Source organism: Ceratina calcarata, unplaced genomic scaffold (genome assembly GCF_001652005.2).
Source record: "Ceratina calcarata isolate Rehan_Ccalc_2016 unplaced genomic scaffold, ASM165200v1 scaffold752, whole genome shotgun sequence".
Taxonomy (NCBI): domain Eukaryota; kingdom Metazoa; phylum Arthropoda; class Insecta; order Hymenoptera; family Apidae; genus Ceratina; species Ceratina calcarata.
The window spans coordinates 1-15,212 of record NW_017178809.1 but is presented as its reverse complement, the minus strand read 5'-3'; the positions used below and the strand labels follow the sequence as shown (position 1 = coordinate 15,212).

Below are 15,212 nucleotides of genomic sequence, written 5' to 3'. Positions count from 1 at the left end.
CGGTGATGACTTTAAATCCGAACAAACGAAATTGAAATCAGTGCTCGTGAACTTCTTAGTGTCTGCGGATATCAAGCCAGAATCGATCGTCAGCTATAATCACCTTGGAAATAACGATGGATACAATTTGACTGCTCCTCAACAATTCCGATCGAAAGAGGTAAGGTTGATTAAAGAATAGTAAATTTAGTTCGATTCCATAACGAAATTTTATTGTTTTAGATATCAAAAAGGAACGTCGTAGACGATATGGTGCAGTCAAATAGAATTCTTTATGAACCAGGAGAGAAACCCGATCATTGTGTCGTTATTAAATACGTTGCATACGTTGGTACGTATCAAAGAAAATATGTATATACAGGGTGTCCCAGAACTAATACTACGCTTGAAAATGAGGAGGAGTTGAGGTGATTTTAAACAACTTTTTCCTTTGCGAAAAAGTTGTCCGAGGCGTGGTTATTGAGTTATTAACGAAAATCCCCGCCCAATCAAAGCGCGAGTATACAAGGCGGGCAGGAGCGCGATAACCGCCTCGTGCGTTGCCGCGCCCGTATGTCGCGCTCGTGACGAGAGCATAGGATTAAAGAAATGCTGCATGCAAAAACGAACTAACAAATTGGTTAAATATCAGAAGAAAGAAAGGGATTAGTCGTTACTTACGTTCACTGAACAAATGTAACATGCTCAATGAAATAACAAACAACTTTACAAATTACAGGATAGGTCAAATTATGAAAAATGTGAAAAGAATCAGAGTTGAACTTACTTCTTCGTTGGTCAGTGCACCTGCTCGTAGAAGAACGTCAACGGGTCAATGGGTCGACCTTAGGCACTCGAAGATAGGACACATGGCTAGCAGCAGCTGATGCTTGGAATAAGTCAGTGACCTGCACCCGATGATTTTTTCCTTATCATCACGATCATTGTCACTTTCCCACTGGCAAATTTTCACAAAACAAACTGTTTGTTGTTGTCACTTTTACACTTTCCAAATTCACTGTCACTTTTCATTTTACAAATCCACTGTCACATTGCACTTTGCAATTGAAAATTTGCATACATGTTTTTATTTTAATTCTTAATTCCGATCGGAATACCGTTTGCGGAACAATTCCACTGCCGCTCTCGGATTATAACGAGTAAATGACGAACATATTTAAATATTCCTTGTTCGTTAAGGCACGCACCGTTTCCCGCTTTTCCCGCTTTATGTGACTTTCAATGTCCTTGTGTTATAGGTCGTTGAATTCGTTTTAAGATTCTCTATCATGATAAGGAAGCAAAAATATACCGATCCACTTAAAAGAACACCGATGACCTTGAAATCTCGAAAAAAATGACCTTGAGCAAAATTTTTTTCCAATCAGAATATGTGTCCCATCGGATGCAATAACTTTTTCTTCTAACATTTTTTCTATCATGAAAAACAAGCGAGATATTTTAGATGCCAGAGTTAGCTGGGACACTCTGTATACACATATCGTCATCCAAAATCTTTTTCTAACTTCTGCAAAGTTCCTTGTCATTTAACATTTGCATAGTTTATCTCGAGTTTATCACGCAGGAGATCGTGATCTTTTATGTTAAAGCATTGATGATGATAGAACTCTTATTTAAAATACTCTAAATGTTTTTAAGTATGTTATGCCACTTCGAAGTGGAATATATAGTATGTTATAAAAAATGCACTTTAAAATAAACGTTTATTGAGAAAAATTTGTTTTCGTTTAATTGTTTCAGAAACCTTCAAGATTTTAAATTATTGACAGTACCAGACTATGTGAAATTGAAATGTGGATAGAATTTATTTTTAATCATTGTGATAGGGATTTAGCTCCTAAGATTCTAAGTAGTCTAACTTGAATATTTTTTGCATATTCTATTTTCATAAAATTTAATCTACATGAAATTTGTCAAGTTAAATATGCATTGAAATTAATAAAAGCATCTTCGTTAATTGAGTCGTTTATTTCGAAAGCGAAGCAACTTCAGTTTTGAAATGAATTCAATTTCATAGCGTAAAACTCATACCTTATTATTCAGGAGTTCGAATTACTCGCGGTCTGTGCATCGGCACTTGCACGAATACTGAATTAAAGAATTATAAAACAATCGGGTGCCAATTTGCTCGTTACGATCGGATTTGCGGCTTGATTCACGTTCCGTTTTCCAAGTTGTAGGGTGTCAAGCTGGCTATAACAGATAGGATCGTGGCTGCAGCCATTATAGAGCATGAGCAACATCACAGCTGGTCGCGCCTTCGGTAAAGCGCTTTCAGGGGCCGACCGAGGTACAGGTATTCCAGCCGAATTTCCGAGAAGGTTCTCAGAATTCGCAAAGCAGATTAAAGCCGCGCTGACGATGAGAAATCCGTCTGCATTACGGATTAGAATCAGCTGTTTGTTGAAATCCTGTATTCTTATTGATTGGAACTGCAGTAGATCGGTATAGATCTACTGCAATGAGAGGAATTCTCCCACACCTTGATCGTATCGGAGTGATTTTCGAAGGTGATCCTTCGGTCATCGCCCGAACGCGAGTTTCGCTGGTCAGAGCAGTGCGGCTTTTACCGGGACCGTTTAAAGTCGGAAGCCCTTTGCCATTGCGGTGGTAAAAGTCGCATTTGTCACGGCGTCGTGACCATCATACTCGCTCTGCAACGATTCGTTGTAACCGGTGTTCGTTGGTGCTGTCCGGTGCATCCTCCTGCGTCACGGCATACCGGTATCGGCCCGGGATCCCGGTCGTAACTGTAGGCCCACCGATATTTTCAGATAAGAAAATTGCCAACCACCATAAATGCCACGACGTGTTCGTCACAGGGCATTATGCGTGTGCATACCACAGTGTACGAGCGAAACGGCCAAAAGAGAATCCGGAGTATTTACGACACTCCGGATTATCCGAGGCCTCGTTCTGAGATACGAGTTTCGGCACGAGGAAACGAGCGTCGCATGCTACCGCTGAATGTTATCTTTTCGTGCCGATTGACTTATACAGTCCACGCGAAGCGAAGACGAGTCGGTCGCACACGTCTTACGCCAATTAATTACATGACTATCCGTGCATCGCATAATTTGGATTTTTCAATTGTTTCCAGAAACCCTAGAGAGACGAACGCTGGTGTCGGACACCGAGGACGTTAAGGTTCTCCTGGCATTCCCGCCTTGCTCTCTAGTTCAATCAATTTATATATTTTCTTTTCTCTTCTTTTAATAAACGGTTGTGGGTTTCCAAGGGAAACTTCTCATGTAATTATTTCTAACACCCGATTCTCCTATTCCGGCTCCCAGTTAGGGCAACCATCCCTAACAATGGAAAGATCTTAAATTATTGAATCGAAGATGCAGCACATTGAAGTTAATAACAAGGATCATAACTATAGTGAAGTAACATTACGCAATACTTCTAATAATATTAAAAGTGAATGCGACAGTGATGTCAAGATGGTGTATAAATCGAACAAATCTGGATTGCCGACAAGCAAAGAAACGTTCGGTCAAATTAAGAATATAAACGAATTAAAGAAGATCACCCCTCGCGTCAAGCTGCTGTCGCACGATGCGAATAGTCTGAACGAGTTAACTAAGATCTCTTTGCACAATAAACAATCTGCACAATAGAAGCTGTCGATAACGGAACGAACGAGGGAGAAATTAAAAAAGTATTGTAGGACTTACGCCGGATTGAAAGTTCCGCTGGTCGACATTTTTAGTGAGAAGGGTAATCAAATGAGATTGAGCCAATGAATTAAACATTTGGAAGAAATAAATCCGTATGACAGTTTGTCGACCCAGATGTGTATGGACTGTATATGCGATTTAAAGATGAGTTATAAATTTTTTATGCAAATAAAGAAGGCAGAAATTGAACGGAAATCCATTCACTTTACTCTGGCCGATACTGCAACGAAGAATATAGCAACGAGCAAAGTACAGGCGACGAGATCTACGGAGAAACAAACCGAAACGATTGTAATTCTCGACGATAAAAGTCCGTCTACGAGTAAAGAGAGGGAGAAGCCGACAGCATCGTCGAGCTACATATCTACGAGTTGTCCCACGAAGAAAAAGGAAGTTGAACAGATGTCGAAAAAAGAGAAAACTACAGTGGAATCTGAGAAACCTAATGTTAAGGATGAAATCGAGATATTCAAAGATATGGTCATTAACATAAGCAGCGATGATAATGACTCGATTGAAGAATTCGATTCAGGCGATCCACCATTTCAACCTGACGCGGAATCCAACGATGAACTCGAAGTACCGAACGCCAAACGGCGGCACATCCAACCGAAAAAAAACATGAAACAATTCGTTTTCTTCTGTGATAACAATTTTGTTGTTGACAAGAAAATGAATGTTTCGACTCCAGCTTCGTACAGGTATGAGACTGGCCTAAAAACGTACGCAAAAGTTAACAAAGTGGATGGTAACGATTCTTCTGTCGCGTCGCATGCTACCGCTGAAACCGAAGTTGAGAATGCGAAAGAATCAAAACAACCGAACATATTGAAACGTTGTTGATCGTCGCAATGCAAAAAGAAATCTACGGAAGAGATGGAAAATGATTCCGACAAGAACTACAATGATTTTAAAGTACAAAAATTAGATGTAAATAATTCGTTAAATCTTAGTACCAGTCAAGAAAATGGTATCATGTACGTTACTGTAAAAGGCTCGAAACCGAACGAATTGTTGCTAGTGAAAGTGAAGAAGATGGACAAACCGGTAGACAAGAAAGACGAAAAATTCATAGGGAAGAAAGGTTTTGATATTACGCCAATGGAGAAGATTTTAAAACGATACGAGTCACTGGCCACGAAGGCGAAAGATTTATTTCCAGAGAGAACGAAAAAGGCGGAAATTAGAGAACAGATTATAGAAGAACAAATAGAAGAATATAAAAAGAAACGGGAGAAGGTTTTAGGTGGGCATAATTCTATATCAGAATCCTTAAAGCTTGAGGAATCTCAGAGTCGTTATTTCAAACACAATGAAAGTCAAGATAAACAGAAACCGATTACTAAAGTTGACAGCGATTCGGCTCCTGCTGCCCAGGTCATGCAGATTGATAAAGACGACAGTCAGTTGGACAATTCGATTATCACAATTGAAAGCGATGTCTCAGAATCTGTAGAGTCGGTCAAGGAACTGTCGCCCAATGACAAATCCTATGCGAATACTGACGAATACCTGTCGCGTTTATCGAAACTTAAATTGAAATGGGAAGAAGCGAAAAAAAAAGAAGGACGTCTCTTCAAAAGGAGCTGGAAGAATCTTACACCGAAGGGAACATAGAAAAATTGGCTAGGATCTTAGGAGAGAAGGAAAAGAATCTGCAGGATTTTCAGGAATATTTGAAACAACGTAAAATCGTGATTACGAGATTGAAGAACGAAGATATAATCTCGTTATACGAGGACAGAGACAATTTACCCGATTTAATAGACGAGAGTCATCCGTTAGATTATATTACCGAGGAACATTATTTGGAGTGCGATTATTGCCCACAGACGTTTGCCTCGAAAAAAGTCTTGAAGAACATTTGAAAAGGCACGATTACAAGATCATGTACTTCTGTGAAGACTGCATGGAGGAGTACCCGACGAACAAGGCGGAACGAAGTCACAACGTGATTTGTATAAAGAAATTGTTATGCAGATACTGCGGTATAATGTTGGACTCGAAAGGGAAGAAACGTCAGCACGAACAGAAACATTGCGACAGCATGTTCGGACAGTTGTGCGACGTTTGCAGTGAGAAATTCAAACACAGAGCACGTTGGATCGAATAATGGAGAGTATTTTGTACAAATCTATATAGAAAAATGATTAAGTATTTTACTTGATACAAATACAAAATTTCATTATCAATAAAACTAACATCGTGTTTATGTAATCGCATACCTGCTCCTAAATCTATTTATGATTGTTTGAGATCTATCATTATCCAGTTTTGCTGTTCTTCGCCGACACTTGTTATATTCCTTTTGTTAATATTTATAAGTATTGCTCATCTCTTAATTTATCGAAAACCATGCATTTCGTAGTTCATAAATTATAATGAGTTAAGGAAAAGATTATCAATAACGTTTTCGATGTTCCCTGCGTACTTTATGTCCTTAGATTATTCTTGCATCTTTATTCTATCATGATATATTAATTTTTGAAAGTACGATTAGGTAAAAATTTTGATTGTTCAGTGTTCGTCGCGTTCAAATTTATTACACTTATAATCATGACGATAATTTTTGTATACAGTTCATTAAAGGATTTAAAACTCACTCTTGACGTATTGCATAACTATTTAAATTTTTATTCATGGTATGTTACAATAATAAGTTGTACAATAATGTTCGGTTTCTTTTTTTTACTTCCAACTCATTTGTAAGTACTCACGTTTCACCGTGGCAATAAAAGAATCCATATATCTAATGTTTTATAAAAATTCTTATAAATATTCACGTATTTTCATTATAGACAAGTGCGTAATCTCGTTAGATCTTCATTAAAATTGTACAGAATGCTTTTCACCGTAAAATAATGTACTATGTGTACATTGTTAGTAATAGTTCGAGTATTAATAACTGTGTTACGTTCTTATAAAATTTTTGCACATAAAGTACAGGGTGTTCCAAAACTAGTGTAAGGAATTTTAATGGGAGATTATAAACAACACTTTCCTTAGCGAAAAAGTTGTCCGAGGCGTGGTTGAGGACTTATTAACAAAAAACCTCGACCAATGTGAGCGCAAGGTTGACACGAGTGTCACGTAAGGCGTGTATTTTTTAAAATAATTGTTAACACTTGGAATCACCACTATGAACAATCGATTTATTTGCGAGATACAGAGTAGACACGCACAATAGCTCAGACGATTACTGACTGACTGCCTGAGGTTTAGGGTTGTACTTTTATTTCTATCTTATGATTCAATGCTTTAGTGACGGACGCATATCGCTACTGGGTGGTCTAATTCGCAGAATGCTTCGGGTAGCATTCTCAGTAGCATTCTCGATAACATTCGCGGTAGTATATCGTTGTTATGCGTAGCCTGATCGATATCCGGTTCTTATGTTATAAATTCTTTGGAAAAAATACATGCTGGTGTTTTAAAAGAACCGTCACACGAGCTCCGACTCGGGAGCGTTGGCTCCGATCTGGCCGCTGTTGCACAAACGCTCCGCTCAGTACGAAGCATTTAACAAACTACAAGAATGACAATGCAAGGAAATTGTTGTTCATGCATTATTATGGATAACAATTAATACACTTAATCGTCATTCACGTGGAATGGATGGTGAAATGATAGATTGCTGATAACTGATGTGGATGATGATAGGATAAATGAGGAACTAACAAGTCGCAGGCAATATTGAATTTAAAAGAAAATGAAAAACTATAGACATTAGACTTACTCATTCATTCGCAAGTGCACCTGCTCACAATGGGTCACGGTCAACGGGTCAGCGTCTTTGCCTCTCGCAGGTAGGCCACAGCTGATCTTCTGTCCAGGGAGGGAACCCCGCACGATCACTGTCACTCTACACTTAAACATTTTAACACACTAAGATTGTTGCTCCTACGTTTTATCAATCCTACGTTCTTTCAAAGGAGCCGATTGATTTTTATACACAAACTCAACTTCGTTACACAACTGTCACTCTTCACTTAAAAATTTTCAAACACACTGTCGTTCCTGCACTCTAACATTAAACGTATCCGAAAGGAGTCTATTGTTTAACATTCGCAAAATAAATTTCACTATCCGCGAGGCCTGTGAATTACACGATGCGCGAAGGGCACGACTCGATCGGAATGACACTCTTTTTATCGGAATCGGCGGATAACCATTTTCGCGTTAGACGAATACTCGGATCATTTCCTAATACTCTGTTGGATTTTTCGGGATCCATCATTGAGTTGAGGTGCACGACTCGAAACCTACTGAACCGTCTCTCACAACTTTCCTTCGGGAGAATTTTCCCCACTCGATGGCCAAGGTGTATATATATATACACACACACACACATACACNGTGTCGTCTGCATTCCGGATTGATCGTTTGTCTCATTGCCGATCAGTCGGAGTTTTCGGCCTTACAACCCGAGCTCCAGTACAGACCGTATACACTGTACGTGCAGTGCAGACAGCGTCGGGTTACAGCTGATCGGTGCACCGATACAGTGATAAACCGAAGTTACTGTCGTCCTCGTCTCATTTAATTCAAACTGAGACTTGAGAGTAAAAAGCCGGAGAATTCCTCTCAGCTACATACAGTCCACAAATTAGAAGAATTATTTCCTATCGTTACGAGTGGAATAAATAATACATCGTACTCGGTGTTTGCGATTCTTTTGACAGAGATCCTCGCTAGGACACGCACGTGCGGCGACGACAAAGCCCAACCCGACGCAAAAGAAATAAAGTCGAACATAATAAATATACTTTGCGTTCGTTTCGCGAACGAATATTTTATTTTCGTTATTTTGTATATTTCTTTTGAGAACGCGGCCGGTTTTACTGGTCACGTTAATAAATCTTTATTTTTGTAATTCTATATAGAATTACACGTGTCATTATTTTGTGTACCCCGCTTCTCCTCGCCTTCCGGACTCCCGTTAGAGTATCCTCTAACAGTTAGATTTTATTGTCTTAGAGTTATCGAAAAGTGAGCCAATGAGTAGAAGTTGGGATTTGAACAGAAATCAGGTGATCTACTTCATGTCCGACGACCCTGTCGTTTATTGGCAATGAAAATGAACTCGACTGTTGATCGACAGTTCCGTTATTCAACTACATAGTAAACACAATTATTATAATGTGAAACTGGAAGGAACTCTTGATATAAATTGTCGATATCAAGATTAACAGATGATATAGTTAATTGGCTGCTCTATCAGTTCCTCTGTATTTGTTAGACGCGTCTATTCAGCAAGTACCGTTTCAAAATGTATGGAATAGACTCGAGTATAGGCACACGTTTCCTAATGTACAATAATATTATATATTTTATTTGGAAATCATTCTCAGAGATACAGTGGTCCTCCAATTCGGACGCGCTTCACTTCTTTTTAATATTCGACCAATATTAAAAATGTTATTTCGTTTCGAAATGTGTCCGAATATCGACGATGGCTGCTGTTTACTTAATAATCGGTTCGATTGTATCGGGGGAACTAACAAGTTCCGGAAGTACGTACAATGAAAAAGAATATTCCAATGTGCTTATATTCATGCTTGATTAGAGAACGCTACGTAGCAACATGCTTCTTCTATACAGCATCACTGCCGGATTAAGTAGCGGTGGTTTACTATACGTTACTTTTCGATAAAAAGATACCTAATTTGTTATTACGAGTCCGAGCATAAAATGCATCATCCGTATCCTGTATGTTTAGTTGATCGTACAAAGTTCTTAACTACATTCATGGAACAGTCACTGTTAAAAATTTGCATATGTTAGAGGATTGAATTCGAAGAAGCATGAGTCACATGCGCTTCTTGAAATCGGGATATTCCTTCCCCGAAAATCGACGGTATTGTCGGTAGACGGGAATTCGTCACGTCGAAGAATATAAGAAACGGTTCAATAATCTCTTAATCCGATTATGACGCGAGCCGGTCGGTCGGAGAAACATAACAACGGCCGCGAGAACCGACAAATTCAAAAATTAGAAAAACACGCTGTTGACAAGCAATGTCGTATGTTCGGAATTCGAACATACGATATTGTCGTTAAAAGCGTTAAATAACTTCGCGAGAGTCGAAGAAAGTAAAGGATAGAATGATTCGCGCAGTCGCGGAAAATCGTGGCCACACGATCGCGACGGCTGAGAGAACATTATCACTTCAGTAATAACCATCGAAGAGAGAGCTCCTCTTCGAAATTCTCACGGGACGAATTCGACTTAGCTGGAAACAGAAGTATTTCTGAACAGCTTCCGGATTCTCTTGCATGCAAGGAAATTCAAGACCGAGGTATTCTCCGTCTTGAATCATCTGTCGAGACCAACGAATCGGCGTTGACCAGTTTGCTGTGCGTTCGATTGCAGGCTTTGCAATCCGCTTCGACGTACAGTCGAATTCGACGTATTCGCCACTCGCACTCGAACGGTTTTCGTTCGTGCAGAATTGAGTCAGGGATCTTCTACCGAGATTAAGACCTTGAGTGTCTAATCCCTGTGCCCTTCGGTGGTAGAAGAAACTGTTTGAGACGGCATCGTCCCAATTTAAACGGAATTGTCTTACAAACAACTCCACAACGCGTCTCTCTCCGTGGTTTCACCAGAGTTCGGTGAGCCTGCATCTTTTTTAAGCAGTAGCTGTTCAAGCCGGAACGAAACAGCGGTTTGGACCGACGTGCTCGTCGCAAGCTCGTTCGCGGTCTTCAACGGATTTCGAAGATTTGCGGATCGAAATCCAACGTTGCAATAACTTTCCGGTTGGAAAGCAACGTTCGGGCAGCATTGAGCCTGCAGTCGATCATTTCTGTTAAAGAAATGGACCGGTGTTGAGCGCACCGATTTCTCGCATTCGAAACGAATTTAAGAATCGTTTTAATAATAGATAAGAGGATTAGAGCAATCGATCCTCTTGTCGAGAACAAGGAGGTACGAAGTATCTCGCTCCTTGTCAAATGAATTACAGTCCACGTAAACACCTGCGAGCGGTATCAACTCGCAGGCTATAAGTCGACACGTGTAAACGTGATTAATAGACAAATTCGATATTTCTGTTTTACAGAGATTAAAAATTCGAATGTACTGACGGGATCAGAGGACCAGGCCGGGTCGCCGCCAATTTATTCGTTCCCGTTTCTTTCTATTTTTTCTATTTGTAATCTTAAGGGTGCAAGGGTTTTTATTTTTACTGAATAAATTTGGAATTTAGTTAAAATTAACCCTGTGTCAGTTTCTTGAACCGTTTCTCCGCCGGACTCCTTGTTAGGGCTACCTATCCCTGACAGTCACTGTTATTGAAAAGACATCTTGCTCTCGTAAACTCATTCGACGCTCTCGCGATATTACGCACGTTTCGGTAAATTCAAATTGTTTCTCCGTTACCGCATTGTGACCGAGCGTTCCCATCTATTTATTTGAAATCGAGAAGAGTTTGTATTCGAGAGATGAGGAACTAGACGTACAGTGTACTATGAATAGATAATGCATAATGAAAATTAATATATAATAAATGAATAGACCTGTACACCACAGTTTTCTTCCCATTTCCATATACGAACTGATAGAAATACGAGAAGTATCATGCTCGAAATTATGAAGGGAATTTTAATATTAAATAGATATAGGAGTGAATTTTGCATCCGGGAAGGTTCTTCTCTGGCCCACTCGTTAAGACTCGGTGACTTATATCATATATCTTCCTCCAAATACTAGTAAGCCTGGAATTCATCACATTCTCTTATGTCAAGGTGCGCTGCCCGATTATGCTTATAGAATTCTACATTGTATACTTATTCGATGAAGCATTCTTTATTAAAAAATATAGACATGTACATTTACAATAAGCAGCGTCACTGAGAGGAAATACGTACAGAGTTAAACACTCGATTTATACAATACATTAGCGTTGAAGATCAGAACTAGACGTGGAAACGTCACCGCTTTTAACAAAGACCAACACATTTGTTCTCTGTAATCAGGCTCTCTGTTTATATATCTTTTCTTTAATTCGTCGTCTATGTAGACATCTCGTAGTTCCTTGATGTCTGTCTCGGCATCGTTTAATATTATCTTTATAACGTACTCGGATGCTATTACTTCCTGTCCAAGGACGAGATAAAAAAGTCGCGCGGATGCCAGAAGATGCAGTACGTATATACTGTTCCCTTGGTTGTCTGATGAATTATTTTTTCCTGGAACATTTGCTCGGTGAGTATTATAACGGGATACGTAGTTCATAGGAATATACAGGGTTGCAGATTTTATAATTAGTGTAATCTGAAGACTAAAGATTTGATCATTTATCTGCGACCCTGCGCGTGTCTGACAGTATGTGTTCGTACTTCGTTTCTCTATTAATTTAAGGCAACTTGAGATAACAACGGTCACTTGTTGTTGACTAGATAGGATCGGGTGAAAATTCCTCTTTGGAATTTGAAACTCTTCTATTACATATGAACTTGATTCTGGCAATGAACAGGCAATAGACGATGCCTAAAATACAACAGCTCTTGAGGAACAGTGCTTAGAAGTGTTACTTGGAAATATCAAGTTCCCAGGTATCTACCAAATTGTTTAAGTCGCACACGTTAACTTTTGATGACTGATCGCACCAGACTATGCAGTCGCAATCCAATACTTTGCAATTGGAATCGATTAATTTCCAAGTGATTGCCGTGAGACCAACGTGTATGCCCAGTATAGTTTTTGGCATCTGAAAGATTTCGAGAATATCTCAGAGAAACGTCGTTGACCAATTGCTTTATCGGTGAAAACTGATAATTTAAGATGATCAAAGAATCATGTCAATTTTCGTATACATTATCGTCTTTACATCAGGCGTTATCGTACACGCCTTCCATTTCCTACGATGCATTTTATGCTCAATTATCAATGAGTAAAATTTAGGTAGAATATCAGAATCGATTTCATTCTTTGACAATAATTCGTTCAATGATTTATATGGCAAATCGGCTATACGATTCGATATTATAGTTTTAGCAACTGAGTGTTCAATGAACCTATTCGAGAAAGATTTAAATGATATAGTCAAGGGGTTAATGACGATAAATACTAATTTTGAAAAGATCGTGGTCTCACCTTGTCAATTGCTTTATATTACTATTATTCAAAATAGTCAAAATTTCCTCTTCTTTCTCCAAAAACCATATTGTTTCCATGCAGGGTGTTCCTTTCATAAAATTTTTCGGCTGCTATCGAAGACGTGTATTGATAGAACGTACGAGCAACAAGCTTAGTGTGTTAAAGTTTTTAAGAGTGACAATGATCGTGCGGTGGATTGCGGGGTTCCTGCTCTAGACAGAAGATCAGCTGTGGCCTACCTGCGAGCGGCAAAGACGTTGACCCATTGACCGTAGCCCATCATGAGCAGGTGCACTTGCAAATGAATGGGTAAGTCTAAATCTCTACAGTTTTTACATTTTTCTTTTAATTCAATATTCCCCGCGACTTGTTAATTCCTCATTTGTCCTATCCATCATCCATCAATTATCAGCAATCTATCCCATTCATTCCACGTGAATAACGATTGAGTGTATTAATTGTTATTCATAATAACGAACGAACAACAATTTCCTTGCATAGTTATTCATGTAGTTTGTTATTCGTCATTTTCTTAAAACGCTTCGTAGTGAGCGGAGCGCTCGTTCAAACGCGAGAAAAGCCGGCCGCTTGACTCCGAACCAGCGCTCCCGAGATGGAGACCGCCTCAACCGAACGCTCTGATTGGTCCGTGTGTTTCGTTAATAACTCGGTAACCAAGCCCCATTTCGTATTTTGCCAAAGGAAATTGTTGTTCACAATGCTCCTCCCCATCTGCCATTTTCGGCTCTGACAATCTTTTCGAAACACCCTGTATTGTTGCCATTTTTTCTCTTTTCTGTCACTATAGAACAGTTTCTTAATTGCACAAGGCATGTCTTCCTCAACTTAATTGTACCAGTTAAACTGTGTAATTTTCTCATCATTTTCGCACAGTCTTTTTATCATATTTTCATTAAACATTTGTTGCCATGAATTTATGCAGTTTTATATGTAATATATTATATATTAATTTGTATCTAAACAGGTGGACAGCGATTTGTAAGGGCCGGTAAGGGCACAGCGCAGCCGACTTGAGGTCGGCTGAGTTTCATTCAGTTTCATTTGGTATTATTCAGACATATTTTTGATAATTGTAACCAAAGAGGAAATGAGAGCAATGAGAGCAAGGCTTCTTCGTGTTCCCCATACTAGTGCTGCCCCCGGCTTAAATGCATGTGTATTCAAATACGAGGTTAATAATATTCTGTGATATATATGTTTATATTTTTATTTCGAATTCGAGGGATCTCAATGATATTTTGTCGAGAATCGGCAGATCGAGGAACAAAGGAAATATCAAATCCAACGTTACTAATTTCCAGGTAGTTTCTTACGCGCCAAAAGGGCAATTTTATGGCTCGGGGATCGAAATCCCGATTAGTGACGATATTTTCATTTTCGGCAGTTCGAGGAACAAAGGAAATATCAAATCCCCCGCTATTAACTTCCGGGTGGTTTCTTAGGCGCCAAAAGGGCAGTTTTATGGTTCGAGGGTCGAAATCCCGATTAGCGACGATATTTTTGGTGATCGTCGCATGCTACCTTACTCGAAGCTTCTTGCTATTTGCAAATAGCAAATATATTATTATTTGTTACGTAGTAGTATACTACGTCTTAAAGACGGTCGTGGGTTAACTTCTTAGGCACTATGCGCCACTATAGTGGCTTTGGCGAATGTCATCTTCCTGTACGGCGCTTCACTATAGAGACGTTCGCGGATGTCATCTCTCAGTACGATGCGCCACTATAGTGGCTTTCGCGGGTCTTTGTGTTCGACCGTGTTTTAAGACGTACCATACTGAATTGTATTATTAATTATTAGAATAAATTGTTAAAGTTAAAATGCGTGTATCATATATTTAAGAAAAATTATAATTTGATCATCAAACACTTCATTAAAATGTACTCGTGTAAAGAAAAGCATTATCCGTCACACTTTGCGGTATCGTATCATTTACGCGTAATTCGCGTTGAACTCCGCCGTACAGAGAAGCAGCACCGTGCAAAGTTCAGCCGTGCCTAAGAGGTTAAGCCGTTTGAAGTAAATAGTTGCGAACGGCAGGCCGAAAAGATAATGGCCAGTATTCAGCGTCGATACTTGTATTTAAGATTGCCTTAAGTCCCTGTTTCCTGTAACAAAAAACAGGGACTGGAAACATAGACAAGGATAGGAATTGCTTAAGACGATCTTAAATATAAATAACGACTCTGAATACAGGCCAATATTTTCCGATATTTGACACTTCTCCGCGTTCGCCCAGGTACAATTTTTATTGCAACTATAAAGGATTATACAGGATATCCCAGAAAAAGTGTTAGAGCCGGAAATGGATGATTTTATAGCTGTTTCTGAAAACCAATTTCCTTTGTCAAAATGCAAAGTGAAGCATGGTATTTGAATTATTAACGAAAAACTCTGATCAATA

General features: G+C 39.2%; 2 pseudogenes; both read left to right on the top strand.

Moving 5' to 3' along the window:
* The window catches only part of LOC113463812 (uncharacterized), a 4,416-nt pseudogene extending 2,615 nt beyond the window's left edge, over nucleotides 1-1,801 (top strand).
* A 1,531-nt stretch (nucleotides 1,802-3,332) lies between these two features.
* Nucleotides 3,333-5,796, top strand: LOC108630421 (uncharacterized; annotated as a pseudogene).
* The last annotated feature ends 9,416 nt before the right edge of the window (nucleotides 5,797-15,212 follow it).